Source organism: Podarcis bocagei, assembly GCF_964188305.1.
Source record: "Podarcis bocagei genome assembly, chromosome: 10".
Lineage (NCBI taxonomy): Eukaryota > Metazoa > Chordata > Lepidosauria > Squamata > Lacertidae > Podarcis > Podarcis bocagei.
In genome coordinates this window covers 14,077,509-14,096,093 of record NC_138135.1, presented here as the reverse complement: position 1 = coordinate 14,096,093, position 18,585 = coordinate 14,077,509, and the positions used below count along the sequence as shown (strand labels likewise).

At 44.7% G+C, this 18,585-nt stretch overlaps 2 protein-coding genes across 3 annotated transcripts in view; both read right to left on the bottom strand.

Moving 5' to 3' along the window:
• PROSER2 (proline and serine rich 2) overlaps positions 1-18,334 on the bottom strand; it is a 33,449-nt gene extending 15,115 nt beyond the window's left edge. The window contains exons 1-2 of one of the 2 annotated variants that reach the window (XM_081210309.1): positions 18,194-18,334; positions 12,837-12,942 (exon numbers count right to left, since the gene is read on the bottom strand). The gene's annotated coding sequence lies outside the window, so the exon portion shown is untranslated. The remainder of the gene's footprint in view (positions 1-12,836; positions 12,943-18,193) is intronic. The other variant, XM_081210308.1, reaches the window with a different exon arrangement.
• The window catches only part of DNAI7 (dynein axonemal intermediate chain 7), a 278,992-nt gene that overhangs the window by 182,991 nt on the left and 77,416 nt on the right, over positions 1-18,585 (bottom strand). The gene's annotated exons all lie outside the window — the stretch shown is intronic.

Below are 18,585 nucleotides of genomic sequence, written 5' to 3'. Positions count from 1 at the left end.
GGCTAAAGATGTCTGTGTGGCTCCCTACCAGAGAAGAATGGCAGATTAAACGGATGGGACTAGGTTGAAATGGCAAAAATGACCGGAAGAATTAGGAATCAGGAAGACCAAAAATTTTAAGAATGAATGGGGAAGATATATAATTTCCCTTAAAAATCATTGCAAGCAATTAAAATTATTAGTAGGATTGGAATGGTACTTGTAGTTGAATGTTGGGCTATGGTTGTAATGGTGATTTAATAGAATTGGATTAATAGAGAGGATGCAGGAGGAAAAAAGTTAACATAAGGACCCACAAAGGGGAGGAGGGAAGTCAATGGGAATTTATGGAATTCTCTTTTTGTTTTGATTGTTTGATGATTGTAAATTTCAAAATCTGAAAATTATTTTTTTTAAAAAGGCACCTGCATGCCAAGGAGTTGGACTAGAAGACCTTTGTGGGTCCCTTCCTCCAACTCTACGATTCTAAGATTCAAGGCCATCTTTTCTCTCGCACAGACACAAAATTAATTCCTGGCTAGGAGCTCTCTTGGGTGGAGCAATGCATTAGAACGCATTACCTGTGAAACGATACAATTCTTAAAAAGTACAAGAAGCTACATGAAGCAGAAATCACCTAAGCTGGTAGAGCACAAGACTCTTTAATCTCAAGAGTCCTGGGTTCGAGTTCAGCCATGAAACTCAACTGGTGGCCTTGGGCCAATCACTCACTCTCAGCCTCGCCTACCTCTCCCAGGGGTGTTGTGAGGTTAAAATGGAGAGGGGGAGAGAAGAAGGTACAGCCGCTTGAGCTCCTTGGAGGTAAGGCAAAGTGTGGATGTATTAAATAAATGAAAGATTACTGTTCAGCTCCTTTTAACCTTCCATTTACGTATTTCACATCCCGCTCTTCCCCATGGGCTCAGGACAGCCAAGAGCATTTCCCACACACCCTAGATGTTGATTGTTCTGTCCCCAAAGGGCCTGCCATCCAAGGCAAGCAAATCTAGCAATAAATGACATTTTGCTCCGGCCAAGATGCAATCCCTCATAAAACACCTTGTTGCGCCTTCCAGGAAACTGGGATTAAGAGCTTTGCTGAATCAGCAAGTTACTCCCTAGCTTATTTTAAGATGATGCAAGGCAACACTGAATGTTGAAGCTGGAAAAAAGGCAAAATCGGAAGGTGGTCAGCTGAGCATTGTGCTTATTGAAAGGACACAGAACCCCCACCCCATTTTTCCTTTTTTGAAAAAAGACCCCTTTGGATTCAAACACTGGCTTCAATGGCAGGGTGATCAGTTCTTCAAAACAGGAACTCATCCAAAGATTTAAGATAAGCAACATGGGCTTCAGTGAAACAAATATCGCTGAGTACATTTAAAAATAGATTCTACTTTGGTGGGAAATGTTTTTGGGTGTGTTTTTGTTTTAAGAAAGAAATCGATCAACATTACAAGGACAGGACTATTCCAGAATGACAGCGGTACACACAGAAAGATGTCAGCAAAAAATGAAAATAGGTCATATGGTATCTGCACGGCGTGATGCTGAAAAGATACAGGCAACCCCAGATAATTGCATGCAATGGCGGAGTGCGCATAAACCCATTACGCACCTGCCCCCTTTTCCGGCCACTTCCAGGTCGCTGCGATGCAATCTGTTCCTGTCGCACATCAATTGTGGACACCTATACATTGGTTTTTTCCTGTACCCTTAAAGATGAGCCTGCAGCCACCCAGATATTGCGGAACTTCAATTCCCATTGCCCCTGACCATTGGTCATCCTGGCTGGGGCAGTTCAAAAGCACGTCAAAGTGCAAGTAGATAAATAGGTACCACTCCGGTGGGAAGGTCAACGGCATTTCCGTGCGCTGCTCTGGTTTCACCAGAAGCAGCTTAGTCCTGCTGATCGCATGACCCGGAAGCTGTACGCCGGCTCCCTCGGCCAATAAAGCGAGAAGAGCGCCGCAACCCCAGAGTCGTTCGCGACTGGATTTACCCCCAATTGTGCCAGTCCAGGAAATCAGACAGCAGTCTGGAAAATGCTCACAACACTAGTTATGATGTCCAAATTCAATTTGCTCTGGTTTCTGGTCTTTCTGGATTTCCAGGCATAGCTTAGTGTTGAGAGAAGCACTCTCGAGTAAGCAAGCTATACGCAGGCCTGTAGCTAGCAGTGCTCTCTCGAGTGCACCTGTGGCTACACAATGTCATACTGCTTTTATTTTGTAGGATCATAGAACAATAGAGTTGGAAGGAACCCCAAAGGCCATCTAGTCCAGCCCCCTGCAATGCAGGGGTCACAGCTAAAGCTTTCCAGCCTTCATGTGACCAGTGTTGGAAATTCCCCAGGTGCATTTTCCGCCTGGCGTGGGTCCAACTGCGACCACGTGGCGATCACTGGATGCTAGGATAGTGACTTGGGAAAGCAAAAGGTCACTTAGAGAAGGATCTGAAATATTTTCCTTGAAGCCTAAATTTGTTTTTATTCTGGATTGGTTTATTTGATGTTTTAATGTATTGCAAACCATTTTGAGAAATGGAATTAGTAATAATAATACTAACAACAACAACAACAATTCCATTGGTAAAAAAAGGCACCTAGACATTCCATTGTGGTCACCATAACTTGGCAATTAAATTATATATCTGAGTTTCTAACACTGTGCGTGACCCATAGCTTTCTACTGAAATCCTGCTACTATTTATATCACAAACATTATCACATATCAGACAGATACACCCCTCCTATAGCATAAGAGTGTCCATCAGAACAGCAATAATATGGCATTATTATTATCATTATTATTATTATTATTACAGCTAATAATGCAGAATCATGTGTAGATAGCCCAGTTTGAATCTACCACTGACATGATTATTGGGTCAGTTACAGGATGCAGAATATACCTGTCAAAAACAAACCATCCATCTGAAGGAACGCTTAATTCTTAAAGCGAATTGCAGTTGTCGTTTGGTCGTCTCTGCCAGTCATAATATACAGTAGGGCTGCCATATGTCCAGGAATCGAGCAGCGGAATGACGTCGGGGTGGATTTTTGCTAAATCAGCAAAATGTCCGGGGGAAACCTGGGCACATGGCAGGGGATTTTCGCTTTTGGGAATATGGCAACCCTAGGTAACTGAGTGGCAGCAGCAAGGCCCCATCTTTAAAAATAAATAAATCATATTTTCCACGTGTGAACTGAGAGCTAACACACTGTCTTGCGCATTTGGGGCTAATTGTTCTGAACAAACACAAACACACAGTCGCAGGACAACATCCCCAGCTTAACATCCACCAGGCTCATACCTGTGGCATGCATAGTATGTTAATTACAGGTGAGCTGCCAACTCACTCAGGCCTTCAGGCTGTGGACCAGCTGCCAATGTAGCCTTCGGTGTGAAACTGAGGGGTTCACCCCTCCCCGAGTCAGTCAAAGGTCAAAGCTTGGCACAGGCTGCAATTTTGCACCTTGTTTATCCTCTCGACAGGTGTTTTACCTGGCAGAAATTACTTCAGGAACTAAGCTCAACTCCTTCACCTTAGGTGGGGCAGAGATCTCTGAGCGATGTTTCTCAATAAGGTAAATTTCCTAGAACTAACTGGAGTTGTAGTTCAGCAGAAAGGCACAAAGTGGCTTTCCGTCTTGCTCTAACATGTATATTGGCTTCCTTTTGGGGTACCAATAACTTCTTCGGAAGAAGAAAAGGCTAAGGAGTATAAACCCTACACAAATCTGCCCTAAGGCAGTTGGATGGTGCCTTGTACGCCTCCTTCTGGCAACTCCTATGCCAAACGTCCTTTTTTTACAATTTGTTTTTTTTAAAAATTAATTTAACATAATTATTACAAAATATAAGCAAAATATTGCAAATACGTCTTTTATATATACATACATATATATTTCAGATAAGCACACAGATATAAAAAAATAACAAAAGAGAAAAAAAGGAAGAAAATAAAAAAGAAGAAATAAAGAGAAAAAGAAGGAAGAATTTATCCTACAAATATTTCAATAATAAAATTTCATTGATTGACTTCCATTGCTTACACTGCACTTCCTATATACATTTTAAGCAAGATTGTATCTGTTATACAGTGGTGCCTCGCAAGACGAAAATAATTCGTTCCGCGAGTCTTTTCGTCTTGCGATGTTTTTCGTCTTGCGAAGCACGGTCCGTCGCAACTGCGCCTCTTCAAGCGGCTTTAAGAAAAAAGCGCAAGACGTTTTCGTCTTGCGAAGCAAGCCCATAGGGAAATTCGTCTAGCGAAGCAACGCAAAACCGAAAAACCCTTTCGTCTAGCGAGTTTTTCGTCTTGCGAGGCCTTCGTCTTGCGGGGCACCACTGTATTCCGTCTTTTTCCCGTACAATCTCACACAAATATTCTAATCAATAAGTTTTCTAAATCTTTCATAAATCTATTCTAAACACAACCAGTACCTTACATTTAAAGTTTGTCTACATAAATAATCATTTAAACATTTCCATCATTTCTGGATTATATTTTTTGGTTTTCGTCTTATCAAATCAGTCAACTTTGCTAATTCCAAGTATCTGCATAATTTATTCAACCATTCTTCTTTTGCTGCCAAACGTCTTACTCTGCTTTCCTTTGGACCCCATCAGTGAGGCCGAGAGAGGGGTCTTGTCATCTGGGCAGCCCAGGGCCTCCAGACACAATGCCCAGGCTTGCGCCCCGGGGAGGTCTCTTTGGTGAAATTTGACTTCACCCCCAGAGGTGCACTCCATTGTCTCCAGAGATGGATGGATGCCAAGAACAACAGACATGGACCAGACAGTCCTTCAAATATAGGATGCCTTTGAATAGTGGTATGACCTCTATAAGGCAAGATAAGTGGCCACCCTGCTTTTCAATTAACCAAAATGGAGACCACAAAACCAAAAGTGTGCATATCTATGCTGCAACTATGGCTCTGCCCTCCCCCCAGAAATTCACAACAGCCTCAGCATCTTTCAGAGGCATGGCTCAGTCAGGACGGCAGCACTTAGTTAGGGTGGATCTACACACAGGGATAAAAAAACACTATGAATAAGTCAGAAATTAAGTCGTTATAACAAAATAAAAAGCGCTATGGAAAACCGCTTAGATTTTTTTCTTGCTCCCCAGCGCCATCTGGTGTTGCATTTTTATAATGAATTCAAAACACTCTTTTTTGACTAAGGTAGTTGAGTCCCCTGTGTACGTAATAAGACTCGCATATGGTCCAAGATGCAAGCAGTTCAACAGAGCAGCCCATGGGGAAAACAAATCGAGGAAGAGGTTAATTCTGAGGTGCTGAGAAGCAGAATGACCCAGGCAGGCACAGGCAAACAGTCAGCAGGAGGCTGGCAGGTAAGAACCGGACAGCAGAGAGTGTCACAGATACTACAGAAATCCTGGAATCTTAAGGAGACTGCCAATGGGCTTGGAGAAGCAAATCTTGTCCAACAAGCTCCCGAAACACATTTTCCAGAGGCAAGTCCAGTGTATTTACAGGGACACGGACCAATGGGATGGCTCCCCGTAGCTGCCCAATTCCAGGCCCCGCAATCTCTGGGTTGGGAAGGAGTTTTTAAAAATCCTGGAGGAATTACTGCCCTGTGACTGAGGGTCACTTTGCCAGCTAAGGACTCCGACAAACACACCCACTTGGGAGCATCGCAAATGGCACGCTTTAAGCCCGTTCTCCCTCCTTCCTAAAAATATTCCATTCCATGACAGCATTTCTTCTTGCTGCATTTAATATTCACTCTGAAGGTTCCAAAAAAAGTCTGGTGGCAATTAAAGGCAGGCTTTTCAAGAACTTAGTTAGGCACCAGGAAACTCGGCTAAACACCGCTGTACGCTCCTGACTCCTTTGCTCGTTAAGGTAATGTGTTTTGATTGCTCAGATCTATGGTCTGGGAAGCAGACAGGACCTATGCTTCCCTCATTGAGGTCTTCCGGACCTGGCAGCTATGTTCCATTTGTGCTGAACAAATCCCCTATTTAATTGTTTCTACATTATCTAGCCTTTTAATTTTCCTCCTCATCCCACTGCCAGCTAATTAAACCAGATTCTGCATGGCCTGTCATCTTAGGATTTTAACGGCGATCAGATAATTTCATTTGATTCGAAAATATCTCCATTTACATTGATTTTCAGCTGGACACAGACCAAGGAAGGTTAAGGTGTAATCGCCTTCAAAATCTCCACAGTTGAGAAGCAATGCTTTCTAACAGCGTCAGAAATTCAGACATTCAGACTAATTGCCTAATGGCACCTGAAACCTAAGTTGCAGTTGCCACAATGGTATGTCTGGGTGCCATTCCCCACCCCACCCCAGTGAAGTTTCTTCTTCTTCTTATTGTTATTATTACTGATTTCATATGTATACCACTTTACATTTTAAAGAGAAAAAAATCTGAAGGCAGTTTATAACACATTAAAGGTAAAGGGACCCCTGACCATCAGGTCCAGTCGTGGCCGACTCCGGGGTTGTGGCGCTCATCTCGCTTTATTGGCCGAGGGAGCCAGCGTACAGCTTCTGGGTCATGTGGCCAGCATGACTAAGCCGCTTGTGGCGAACCAGAGCAGCGTACGGAAACGCTGTTACCTTCCCGCCAGAGTGGTACCTATTTATCTACTTGCACTTTGACATGCTTTCGAACTGCTAGGTTGGCAGGAGCAGGGACCGAGCAACGGGAACTCACCCCGTCGCGGGGATTCGAACCGCCGACCTTCTGATTGGCAAGTCCTAGGCTCTGTGGTTTAACCCACAACGCCACATCAAATCAAACATCCCAGAGCAAAACAAATCAAGGCTTCTAGGAAAGTATTTCAGATCCTTTTCTAAGTGACATTTTGCTTTCCCCATATTTATTCACTGACTTAATTTATAGAGCCGTCCCATAGCAGAAGTACTGGCTAGGAAGCCAGTGTAGTGGTTAGCGTGTTGGACTAGGGCCTGGGAGGTCAGGGTTCGAATCCCCACTTAAGTCATGAAGGTTGACCTTCATAGTCACAACCTCTTAACCTACCTCAAAGGGTGGTTGTAGAGATTAACTGAGGAGGGGTGTGAACCATGGACTCTAGGGAGGGAAAAGTGGAATAGAAATGCAATAAATAAGCTCTTCTGCTGAGCTGCTTAGGAAAGCTGGAGGGGCCAACCAGATGGAGATGTCAGTTTCCAACAGTGTTAGAAACCCAGATATATGAACTACGTGGCAAATGGCAGCTTAAACCTACAACGGAATGTCTATTCGCCAGGGGGGGTTGGACTAGATGGCCCTCGTAGTCCCTTCCCATGCTACAATTCTAGGATTCTGTGACCTCATTGCTTGACTGTAGCTTCCTCTTACAACAATTCACTTGTCCCAGCACGCAAGGAAGAGAAACACACACAAGGGAAATGGTATTTACAGTCATACCTCGGGTTACAGAGGTTGTGTTTTTTTGAGTTATGGACTGCCGAAACCTGGAAGTACCGGAACGGGTTAGTTCCGGGTTTCAGCGGTCGTGCATGCGCAGAAGTGCCAAATCGCGCTTTGCACATGCGCAGAAGAGCCGAATCGCAACCCGTGTGTGCGCAGACGCACTGCTGCGGGTTGCAAACGTGCATCCCGCACGGATCACACTCGCAGCCCGAGCGTCCACTGTATTCTGGACTAAGGCAGAGGTTCTTAAGATGCAACCACCAACCTGGAACCTAGAAATCTCCACGTACAGTGGTACCTCGGGTTAAGTACTTAATTCGTTCCGGAGGTTTGTTCTTAACCTGAAACTGTTCTTAACCTGAAGCATCATTTTAGCTAATGGGGCCTCTGCGCGATTTCTGTTCTCATCCTGAAGTAAAGTTCTTAACCTGAGGTACTATTTCTGGGTTAGCGGAGTCTGTAACCTGAAGCGTCTGTAACCCGAGGTACCACTGTAGTTGCAACTGGACCCGCACCAGAAGCAAAATGCACCTGGCCCCTGGCTAATTTTGAACACTGCTTCTCAGCACCAGCTGCCAAAGACTGTTAGAAGGGAGAATGGCACTGTGCGCAGGTCCTGGCCTGGGGAATTCCCATGGGCATCTGCTTGGCCACTGAGAGAACAGGATACTGGACTCAATAGGCTCTTCTTATGTTTTTAAGTCTATTGGAACTTAGAAGTTCGTGCCTGGACTACACCTCAACCCTAAATAAGTTGCTGGTGTTGCATGGAAGAACAGGCAGAAACGAAACATAAATATATTACAATAAATATTGTAATATAAAAAAATAGAAATTACTTGAAAGAAACAAATAGGCCTAGGGTTAAATTAAGTTATAATCAAATAAATGGGATTTAGAATGTTTAGAAAAGTGAATAAGATGGACTATAATTGGAAATTGTTTTAGTTTAATAATGATATTGGAAAGCTGTTACTTTTAATTACAAGGAAACTCAGAAGGGAGGGATTTGAGGACGTCAACCAAGATGTTTAAAAGGTTGGATTTGGGAAGAATTACTGTATTTTTTGCTCTATAAGACTCACTTTTTCCCTCCTAAAAAGTAAGGGGAAATGTGTGTGCATCTTATGGAGCGAATGCAGGCTGCGCAGCTATCCCAGAAGCCAGAACAGCAAGAGGGATTGCTGCTTTCGCTGTGCAGCGATCCCTCTTGCTGTTCTGGCTTCTGAGATTCAGAATATTTTTTTTCTTGTTTTCCTCCTCCAAAAACTAGGTGCGTCTTGTGGTCTGGTGCGTCTTATAGAGCGAAAAATACGGTAAGTTTGTTGTTATTGTTTATCTGTTTATTGTTCCCCCCTTTCTTTCTTCCTTTTTCTTTTTCTGTTTTTGTGTATCATTTTGCTTTGTGGTTTGTGTTATCACTGTGGAAAATCTAATAAAAATTTATTTTTTTAAAAAAGAAACGAAACATGCCATTATCCACCCTACTTTTCAGAACACGGTTAGCCATTACATTGCCTGCTTTAACCTTCGCAGGGGGGAAATCTTAGCTGAACAAGAGCCAGCTTTTGATAGAATATGGATACAAGGCATTCTGGGAAGCTGGCGGTCTTAAGGCAGCTTAACGGTACCAAGAAGCCAAAGGAAGCCTGAGCGACCTCAAACCACCTGCCTTGCCTTTCTGTTTCGTTCGAGAGAGGAGCAGCCGTTTTGCAAATGTTTTCGTACTGCCACTCCAGGAGCTGGGTTCCCCAGGCGAGGAACAACCGCAAACAGATCAAAACTTGCAGAGCCGATAAAACAAGCAACATAAAAATCCCCTGAAACAGGAACAACCTTATTGGAGCAGCAGTGCGCACAAGTTCAGCCGCAGTCGTGCAATTAGAGTGCGCCACAAAAAATGTCTTCGTGGAGATACAAACCACATCCCAGAAATCACAGCAAAACGCAGTGAAGAAGAACACTAAGAGATATGATTTTATTTTTTCAAGGCCAGGGGGAGTTTTTAAAAAGGCTTCATATGGTGCTAGAAAGACAATAGATTAAATATCAGGAGGCTTTCTTGGGGGGGGGGGTGTTCCACAGGCAGTGGAAGGGTGGTGGCTATTATTGAAAAGATTTCTGAACTCCTTTTCAGAGAATCATAGAATTGCAGAGTTGGAAGGGACACTAAGAGTTATCTAGTCTAACGCCTTGCAATGCAGTAGGGGCAGATAAAGGTAAAGGACCCCTGACCATTAGGTCCAGTCGTTTACCTTCCCGCCAGAGCGGTACCTATTTATCTACTTGCACAAGTGTGCTTTCGAACTGCTAGGTTGGCAGGAGCAGGGACCAAACAACGGGAGCTCATCCCATTGTGGGGATTCAAACTGCCAACCTTCTAATCAGCAAGCCCAAGATACTCCTGCTGAATTCACAAGACCTATGTTCATGCAAATCAGGAATGGAGGAACTGCGGCCCTCCAGATTTTGCTCGACTCCAACTCCCATCAGCAACAACCAGCATGGTAAACAGCCAGCATGATGGGAGTTGCAGTCCAACAACAACTGGAAGGCCACTGTAGCTGTACTTGCATATAGGAAAATCCCCCCCCATGGTATCTGCTACAGCTGCTAGAATAGTGATTGCTGCTAGGTGGAAGTCACAAACTATACCCACAAAGGAATGGATTTGTAAACTAAATGAATATTTAATTTTGGCAAAAATTAACTGCTATAATAAGAAATCAGTCGAATCAAAAATCAAAAAAGGAGTGGAAATGTTTTGATGAATATACGGCAAAATATTGCTTAAAAAAAGATACGCTAATATGCCTAGATTAAAATGTGAAGTACTGGATGGAAGAAAACTTAGTAAGGAAAGATAAGAAGAATATATAGATGACTTGAGAAGACTGTAAAATTGTATAATTATTGTATAATTAAGATTATTGTAAATTGTATAATGTGGAGGAAATCGAGTGGGGACGGAGGAAAGTGGAAGGAGGGAGAAAAGAATAATATGATGGATTGAGGAAATATAAATGTAAATGTATGGGGGGATGGGGAGGAAATGGTGTTGGCTTTGGTACATTTGTATTGTAATGTAATATGTGAAAACAAACAAACAAATATGAAAGTAAAACAAAAACAAAAACTGGAAGGCCACAGGTTGCTCATCCTGACTGGGAAAAGTACAAACAGCTTACCATTTCATAGACTAACAGAGTTGGAAGGGATCTGGGGGGTCATCTAGCTCAACCCCCCTGCAATGAGGGAACATTTTACCCAACGTGGGGCTCGAACCCACAACCCTGAGATTAAGAGTCTCATGCTCTACCAACAGAGCTATGGAGGCCTTAAACGAGGGATGGGTAATAATCAGGCCCAGGGCCCAAATCCAAACCTCTCGAAGCACTTTGAAGTCTCTGCCCCATCCTTGCCTGGCTGAAAGGTGTCTTTGAACTCTCGCAAGTCTTCCTTGCTTGCTTGGGTAGAAGGAGTGTGTAGAATTCACATTTGTCGACCACCGGTATGAAATTTACGGCATGTAATGCCTTAAAAGAAAATATTATGAAAATGATTTATAGGTGGTACATGACCCCAGTCAAGCTTGCAAAAATCTACCACTTGCCTGATAATAAATGTTGGAAATGTAAAGAAATTGAAGGTACCTTCTTTCACCTTTGGTGGACGTGCCCAAAGATTAAGGCTTTCTGGGAAATGATATATAATGAAATGAAAAAGGTATTTAAATATACCTTTCTTAAGAAACCAGAGGCCTTTCTCCTGGGCATGGCCGGCCAATTGGTGTCAAAGAAAGACAGAACATTCTTTATGTATGCTACAACAGCTGCAAGAATACTCATCGCAAAGTATTGGAAGACACAAGATCTACCCACCTTGGAAGAATGGCAGATGAAGGTGATAGACTATATGGGACTGGCAGAAATGACCGGCAGAATCCGAGACCAGGGAAAAGAGACGGTGGAAGAAGATTGGAGGAAATTTAAGAACTATCTTAAGAAACATTGCAAAATTAATGAATGTTAGAATGATGCTGGTTTAGAAATTAAGTGGATTACAGTTGTAAGGATTAAGTTAAAAGAAAAGAAAGGTTAAAAATTAGATAAATTTAAGGGTGAGGATTTGCTGAATTAAAATTTGAAATTGGAATGCAGAAAGGGGAAGTATGAGGAGGTCGGAGAAGCAAGTTATAAGAAAATAAGGGTTTGAAATTATACTTGTTCTTTTTTTGTTTGCATTTGTTTGTATTGTTGTGTTTGTCTGTATAATCTGTGAAACTTTAATAAATATTTTATATATATAAAAATAGAATTCACATTTGTCGTTCTGGCAGCGCCTGAAAGGCAGACAGAAAATAACCCGGAGGGGGCCACCACCAGAAAGAACCTGCTACCATATTTTACCTTCAACGAGATGGCGGAACCCGGAGCAGGGTCTCTATTGAAGACCTTGCCGGACCACATTCGTAAACCTATGTATTGCAGATCTCATACAGGTTACCTCAAATGTTGCAGTTTACAAGACACAGCCAAGTTTAAACGCCAATTGCACTTGAAAACAAGCAGACTCTTTTGATACGCACTTCGGTGACAGCATCAAGGTGGATTAGCTGCTCACATCGCATACTGGACACAGAAATATGCAAGACACCAGAAGACACCCAAGCAAACTATTCAAGGGAAGGGCTGTAAGTCAGCTGTAGAGCATCTACTTCATGCGCAAAGGTCTCTCTCTCCACTGCCCCCCCCAATCCTTTCATCTGCCTTCTTTCCCACCTGATATGCAGGGCAGCTGAGTTCTGTTTCCTACAGCTGGCAGAAAATGGAGCCAAGAGATAAAAAGTACAGGCAGCAGAGCAGGATGAGATAGGAAGAAGATAGCAACAAGAAAGGAATGCCATAGGTGCCTCATCTCTGAATTTACAAGCAATTTTAAAATAAGTGCCAAAGTCTCCAAACTGCAGCCTGGCAACCTTATCCCGAAGCAAGCAATGTCTGGGTGTGACCGCACCATAAGTAACAGACACCTGCGTGAGATAAACTCTCCAAACAAACCAATTTAAACCTTCTCATGTGGCTGCCTTTAGTGCTGTGCACACTGAATTACGACGATGTCTATTTTTAAAATTGAGGAACTATTCGAATCAGTTTAAATCAAAACATGGTTTTAAAAGGGGGTGGGGAGAGTTGGGAATGCGCTGAGATAATAGTTTTTACCAAAACAAAAATGCTGGCAGGGGAGCAAACTTCTAAGCAGCACAGAATTCCTCGTCTGGCAGGAGACTTGTTAGGAAATGGAAAGCCAGCAACCCTGTCCGCATCAGGGATTTGTGGCCCCAACCTTGTTGCAGTTTTATTGGGAAGGCTGAGAAATAATTCCTAGCACAATCCCTTGCCCCTCCCAAAAAAACCCCCACAAACCTTTACCTAAACTCTCAGCACTTGGAATATTCCTAGTTCTGCTCAGCAGACTGCATCTCTTTTGGTTCCTGCATCCATTCCATCAGTTACAATTTTTAAAAATTCTGAATTGCTGGGGGAGGGGGGTTTAAAAAGGAGAGAGGGGGAGACAATAGGTAAAGATTTTCCATACTTCACTCCTCCCCGAGCTTAAATGGGAGGAAGAAACCACAATCCTTGGTTTAGCATTGCATCTGAACAGAGGATCCTGGTTTGTGTCACTCAAACAAACTCTAATAAGCCAAGAATAAACCTTGGCTTCACATTGTGGTTTGTTTGGAGCACAAAACAATTATCGGTCCCCTGAGCGGACACAAAACTGCCAAGTCAGGGATTGCGATCTGTTACTCACACCAGAGAGGAGCCACCTGAACATTCATAGCAAACTATTAACGGTGGTTTCCTGTGATGTGTAAACACAGGCAGTTTTGACTGTTCACCAGAGATGCAATCCTATCCCACACACACACACACACACACACACACACACACACTTAAGCAGGAGGAAAGAGACCTGCACAGGATTGTGCCAAATTTATTTATTTTTAAAAAATTGGCATTAACCCAAAATACTTCCCCACCCACCTTACAGAATATTCTACAGAATAGAAACAAACAGTCCGACTGCAAATGGCCATCAGGATAAAGTGAAATCTTTGACAAACAGCAGCATTTAAAATGGCAGTGTTTTATATTTAAAAATAAAAGAGAGAGCATTGGGGTGGGGAGAAGATTAAAAGGGCAAGACACAGCATTCAGCAAAACAAACTCAGATAAGAAAGTGAGCCCTGTCACCTTAGGGAGCGGACTGAGAAGATTTAGAGCTACAGATCAGATTTAGTGACAACCCTACTCTAAAGCAGGCTGCCTCTGTAAAGCTGTAGGGACCCAAGGGTTAGATCTATATATAGCTGGTGCTCTACGTTATCTTACATCCAAGCTCATTTAGAGGCAAAATGCCAAATGTAGGAAGCATTGCAGGGTATGGTGTTAAACCAGGGGCAAGGAAGCTGTGGCCCTCCAGATGGAATTGTAGAGCTGGAAGGGACCCTGGGGGTCATCTAGTCCAACCCCCTGCTGGACTCCGATTCCCATCAGCCTCCGCTAGCATGGTCAAGGATGACTCGAATCCAGCAATGTCTGGAAAGCCACAGGTTCCCCACTGGTGCACTAAACCTTTCACACTGTGTCCTATGAAGCAAGAGCAATTGCCACTCGGGGGGAAAAACAGATAAGAACGAAGGGATAAATAAGGGCAAATGTCTTCCTTCAATCCCAGGCAACTTGCTAACATCATTACAGTTGTCACTTTAGCAACACTCACCTCCTGAAAGCATCCTAAAATCAAAACTACCTGCTTATGAAGTGAGGCTCCCAGCTTTTAGGAAGTAAGAGTTCCTTGGCCATTCCCCTTGAAAATACCCCCAATCCTGGCCATTTGTAGCCCATTTGTCTCAGCGGGGCTCCAAAAGGAAAAACTCACCTGAGGGAGCAGTTTTGGAGGGGTGTTTTTTGCAGGAGCGACCTCACAGGCATGGAAAGGGTTAAGCACCCCTTCTGCCTACAGATGCCCTCCTATACGTCCCCTGCCCCCAATTTTCCATTATCTCAGGTTTGGAAACACATGTCTGCTAAGGTTAAGAGGTATGCTCATTGTTGCTCATTCACTGGTGAGCACTAGACCTTTTCCGGGATGCCAGGAGTTAAGCATTTCTCTCTCCAAAGCCGTGGTCTGTGAAATTCCAAGAGAGGGGTTGGGCCCAGAGGGTAAACAGGGCTGGACGGCTGGGCTCTGCCCAAAAGAGCCACCAGCAGCATGAAAAGAGCCTTAAATGATAGGCGGAGGTGGCGAACAAGGATAACAGTTTGCCAGCTGAGGGTGGGGGCTACTGGAAATTTAGCCTTGCAAAGGCTTCCTTTGTCCAAAATCTCCCTAACGTACCAAGGGCCGATGCAGACACCTCGCAGAGTTAAATATTAAATCAGCGGCTGAATGACAAACAAACCGGGGCTTGTTTTGCCAAAAGTACGAGTGAGCACCCACAACAGAGGATTGTAACCACTGTCTGAGCAACCTTGGCAGCGCAGATTTGGGAATTCAAGAGGGAAAAGAGAAAGTCTAGTCTGAAAAGGACAGGGTGAGATCTTCTAAGCCAGGTCAACAAAGCAATGAGAAAGCACGCAAGCTTGCTGCATTTCACCAAACTTTTCACCAGGAAAGGGAACTTCCATTCTGTATCAGGAGTTTCCACGAAACTCAAAACGTTCCCAGCCCAAGGGACACATTTCCTGGTGCCACATGCCATTGACCGGCAAGGCAAGAACCAAGGATATGGCCAGGAGCTAAACTGCAAAGAGCAACTTGACGCAAATCTCAGCTTTGCACAGCAAGACCAAATCCCAGCCATGCAAAAGCCAATGATTTCTACACGCAAACCCCTCTCTTCGCATGGGCAAGCAAGAGGCATTATCCTGGCTCGAGAGCACATTCTGGCAAGGGAATGGAGGAGGAGGGCAAGGGGCAGGGCTTCGAGGCAGCTCTGGGGGCCACACAGAGAGGTCTGGAGGGCCACATCTGCGCCAAGGGCCGAAGGTTCCCTCGCACCTGCTCTACACCAATTCCCACAGGCTCAGGAGTAAATCTCGCGTTACCTCCTTGCATCTCCAGGCTTCGTTTTCTTGGAATAACATGGGGGGGCAGGAGAAGGACTCTTTAGGGAAGTGAACCCAACACAGAGCTGGTGCAGAATAATTCCTAGGTGGAAACTCAGGTCAAAATGTCAGAACACAAGAAGTGTCTAAGTGATACCAAGTCAGGCCATGAATCTATCTAGCTCCATAGTGTGGACAATAGGCTAGAAGCATCTCTCCGGGGTTTCAGATACAGGTCCTCTCCCAGCCCTACCAGGAGATGTTGGGGATTGAACTTGAGACCTTTGGCATGCAAGGCAGATTCTCTACCATTTAGCTACAAGGCCCTGCAGACATAAGCGTGGGGCTCAAGTCTATTTATTTATCCATCCAGCTGAAAGCAGCTGTCCTTGGTCTGGGAAATGCCTCTGCCTACCACCCAAGCTCTATTAAAGCTGGTGATGATGCTAAGAATTAAAACTGGGAACCTTCTTCACCTAGCAGAAGCTGTAGCAGCTGAGATGCTCTCCAGGGTAATCCCCACTGGAAGCCTCAATTTAGCCAGTAACTGACAACCTGGCCTAGCTTTCCATTGCTCAGCCTGCCCACCCATCTCATTTGCATTATGCGGTTGGTTGGTTTGTTTTTGTTTTTAGTTACTTATAGGAATGTAGCAAATCTGCATTATGGCGTGACCATTTCTAAGAATGCATATAAACTACCAACTCAAAATAAATTTCACAGCATCACACAGTAAAATGGTTAAAACATCAAACAAATGCGGACACACAATCAAATTCATTTTCTAAAGGCACCTGGCGAAACATCAGTTGCTGGGCCTGCCTTAAAAGAATATTGTATGGGCCACAGATGTATTTGAACCACTCTGAGAGCAGCAAAATTCTAACTATTGGTGAACGAAACAGAATAATGTATGTACTGAATTTTGCCCTGTTACCAGTAAGGTGTCAAGCAATCCAAACAAGGTCAACTTGCAAAGCTGGCAGGGATGTCCCCCCCAATTGCAAAAAAAGGTGAGGCAAAGCAAAAGGCTGGTCTACGCAGCAAGACCAGAACATGTTGTACAGTAGGAATATTATTGCAAAGCCTCCCCAGCTATTCTCTCACATTCAGCAAAGATGATTTACTGTAGAATTTCAAGGTTGCCATTTGAAGTGAAATCAACTGAGAGTATAAAGAAATAATTGTTTTTAAGAGCAGAGCACAAGGGTGGAACTCTAGTTTCCTTGTCTGCCTAAACGGCCCCCTGTGGCAAGGAAAGATTAGGGGGGAGGGAGGGGAGGGGAGAAAGAGGCAAATAAATTCAGGGTTCAACAGCATCCATTTTCAGGCCTCGTTTGCACAACAATGGCACATCTCAGTACAATTCTCAAACTCAAGTGTTCTCATGATCATCAACATTACATTTAATACAACACCCTCAATGTGCATAGAGCTTTGCAAGGTCTTAAGAGGGTAGGTACCCGCCCCAAGGAACATACAATCAAAGGTTAGATACAGGGAAGGGAACAGAGGCAACTGCACCAGGGAGCATCAAGTGAGATTTGTCTGTATGACCCCTTCCCTTGGAAACAGCAGTGTGATTCTTTGGATGCTGGCCACACTGGCACTCAGCAAATTTGATCCTACAAACTGGCATAATTCCACCAAAGTTGTTGCCCTAATCCCAAAGTCATTTACTCGGAAGAAAACTCCACCAGATTCATTGGGCCTTATTCCCAAGCAGACATGACCAGGACTGCAAAGCCTGCCCTACACACACACTTGGGAGTAAGCCCCACTGACCTCATGCTTACTTCTGAGTAAACATGCATAGAATCAAACTCAGAAATGACCCAACGCAAGGAATACAGAAACCTGAAATCACTTAAACCTACCTATTCAGGTACATTTAATCCAAAGGGGGCTGGAATTATTATTTCAATATTTCAGCATGCTGGGACGATGCTATTGTTTTTTCCCCCTTCACTTTTTAAAGAAAGGTGGCTTGTTAAAGACCAATAGGTTTATCTTGCCACAAGCCTTCTGAGGACAGAATTTCATCCTATACATCTTCAGTTGGCAGATTATGTATAAAGACACAGGCAGATGCTCACCCACTGAACTGGGAAGACTAAATAAACAGTGAAGCCCAAAGTACCGAATACAAATGCGTGTTGGACTGCCAAATTTGCAGCCCGAGACAGACAAGAAATTAGTAGAAAAAAATCGTTCGGGAGCTAAATAAACATAGATGGGGAGTTAAAAACAGCGCCGAGCAACGCAGGGAAGAAGTTTTGCTAAAATAGTTTCCAAACGTGCCCAACCTCCAGTCTAACCCGCTTGCGGACCCGTCTCCACGTTCCTGAAGCTGTGACCCACGCCCTCGGAATCCGAAAGCCGCTTAAGCCCCCAACAGGGCGAGCTAACGTGGGAAAGCCTGGAGCGCGCGTTCCAGCCGCCGTGCGCCCTCCGGCTTAAGCCACTCGCGGATGGATCGCTCGCCAGGAGGAAAAGGAGCGCGGGGAGATCAGGCGTCGGGATTCGGCGAGGCTCCTCAGAAGCAAGCAGCGTCGTTTCCAAGCCCGCGCCAAACCTCTCCGCGCCACGGCGAATACGCGCCGGAACTGGAGAACCACGGATCCAAACTTTGGTGAAATAAAGATGCCCAAAGCCAGGCGCTTAGCACTTACCCGCTCGGTTGCTCGATCGCTCTCGCCGCGCAGCCGGGACAGGGCGTCCGCGGGACTCCGCCAAGGGAGGTGCGCTCGCTCGCGTCGCGGGGCGCCCCGCCCGGGTGGGTGGGGACAGGTGAGCGCAGCAAACAGGCGGCGAGGCAACAATGCGGGGCGGGCGGGCGGTGCGCTGACTCAGCCCGCCCCGCAGGCGCTGACATCACGCCCGCCCGGCGCGTAAAGGCGCACGCGCGCCCAGCCGCTGCCAACCCCCGTCGCGGGTTCGAGTTCTGCTGGACCCGTATAGGAATCCGAGAGTTGGAAGGGACCGTTGACTGGCATAGCCAGGAGCGGCAAGGGGACAGGGAGACAGTTGTCCTCCTAAATCAAGTAAATAAAAATACTAAACT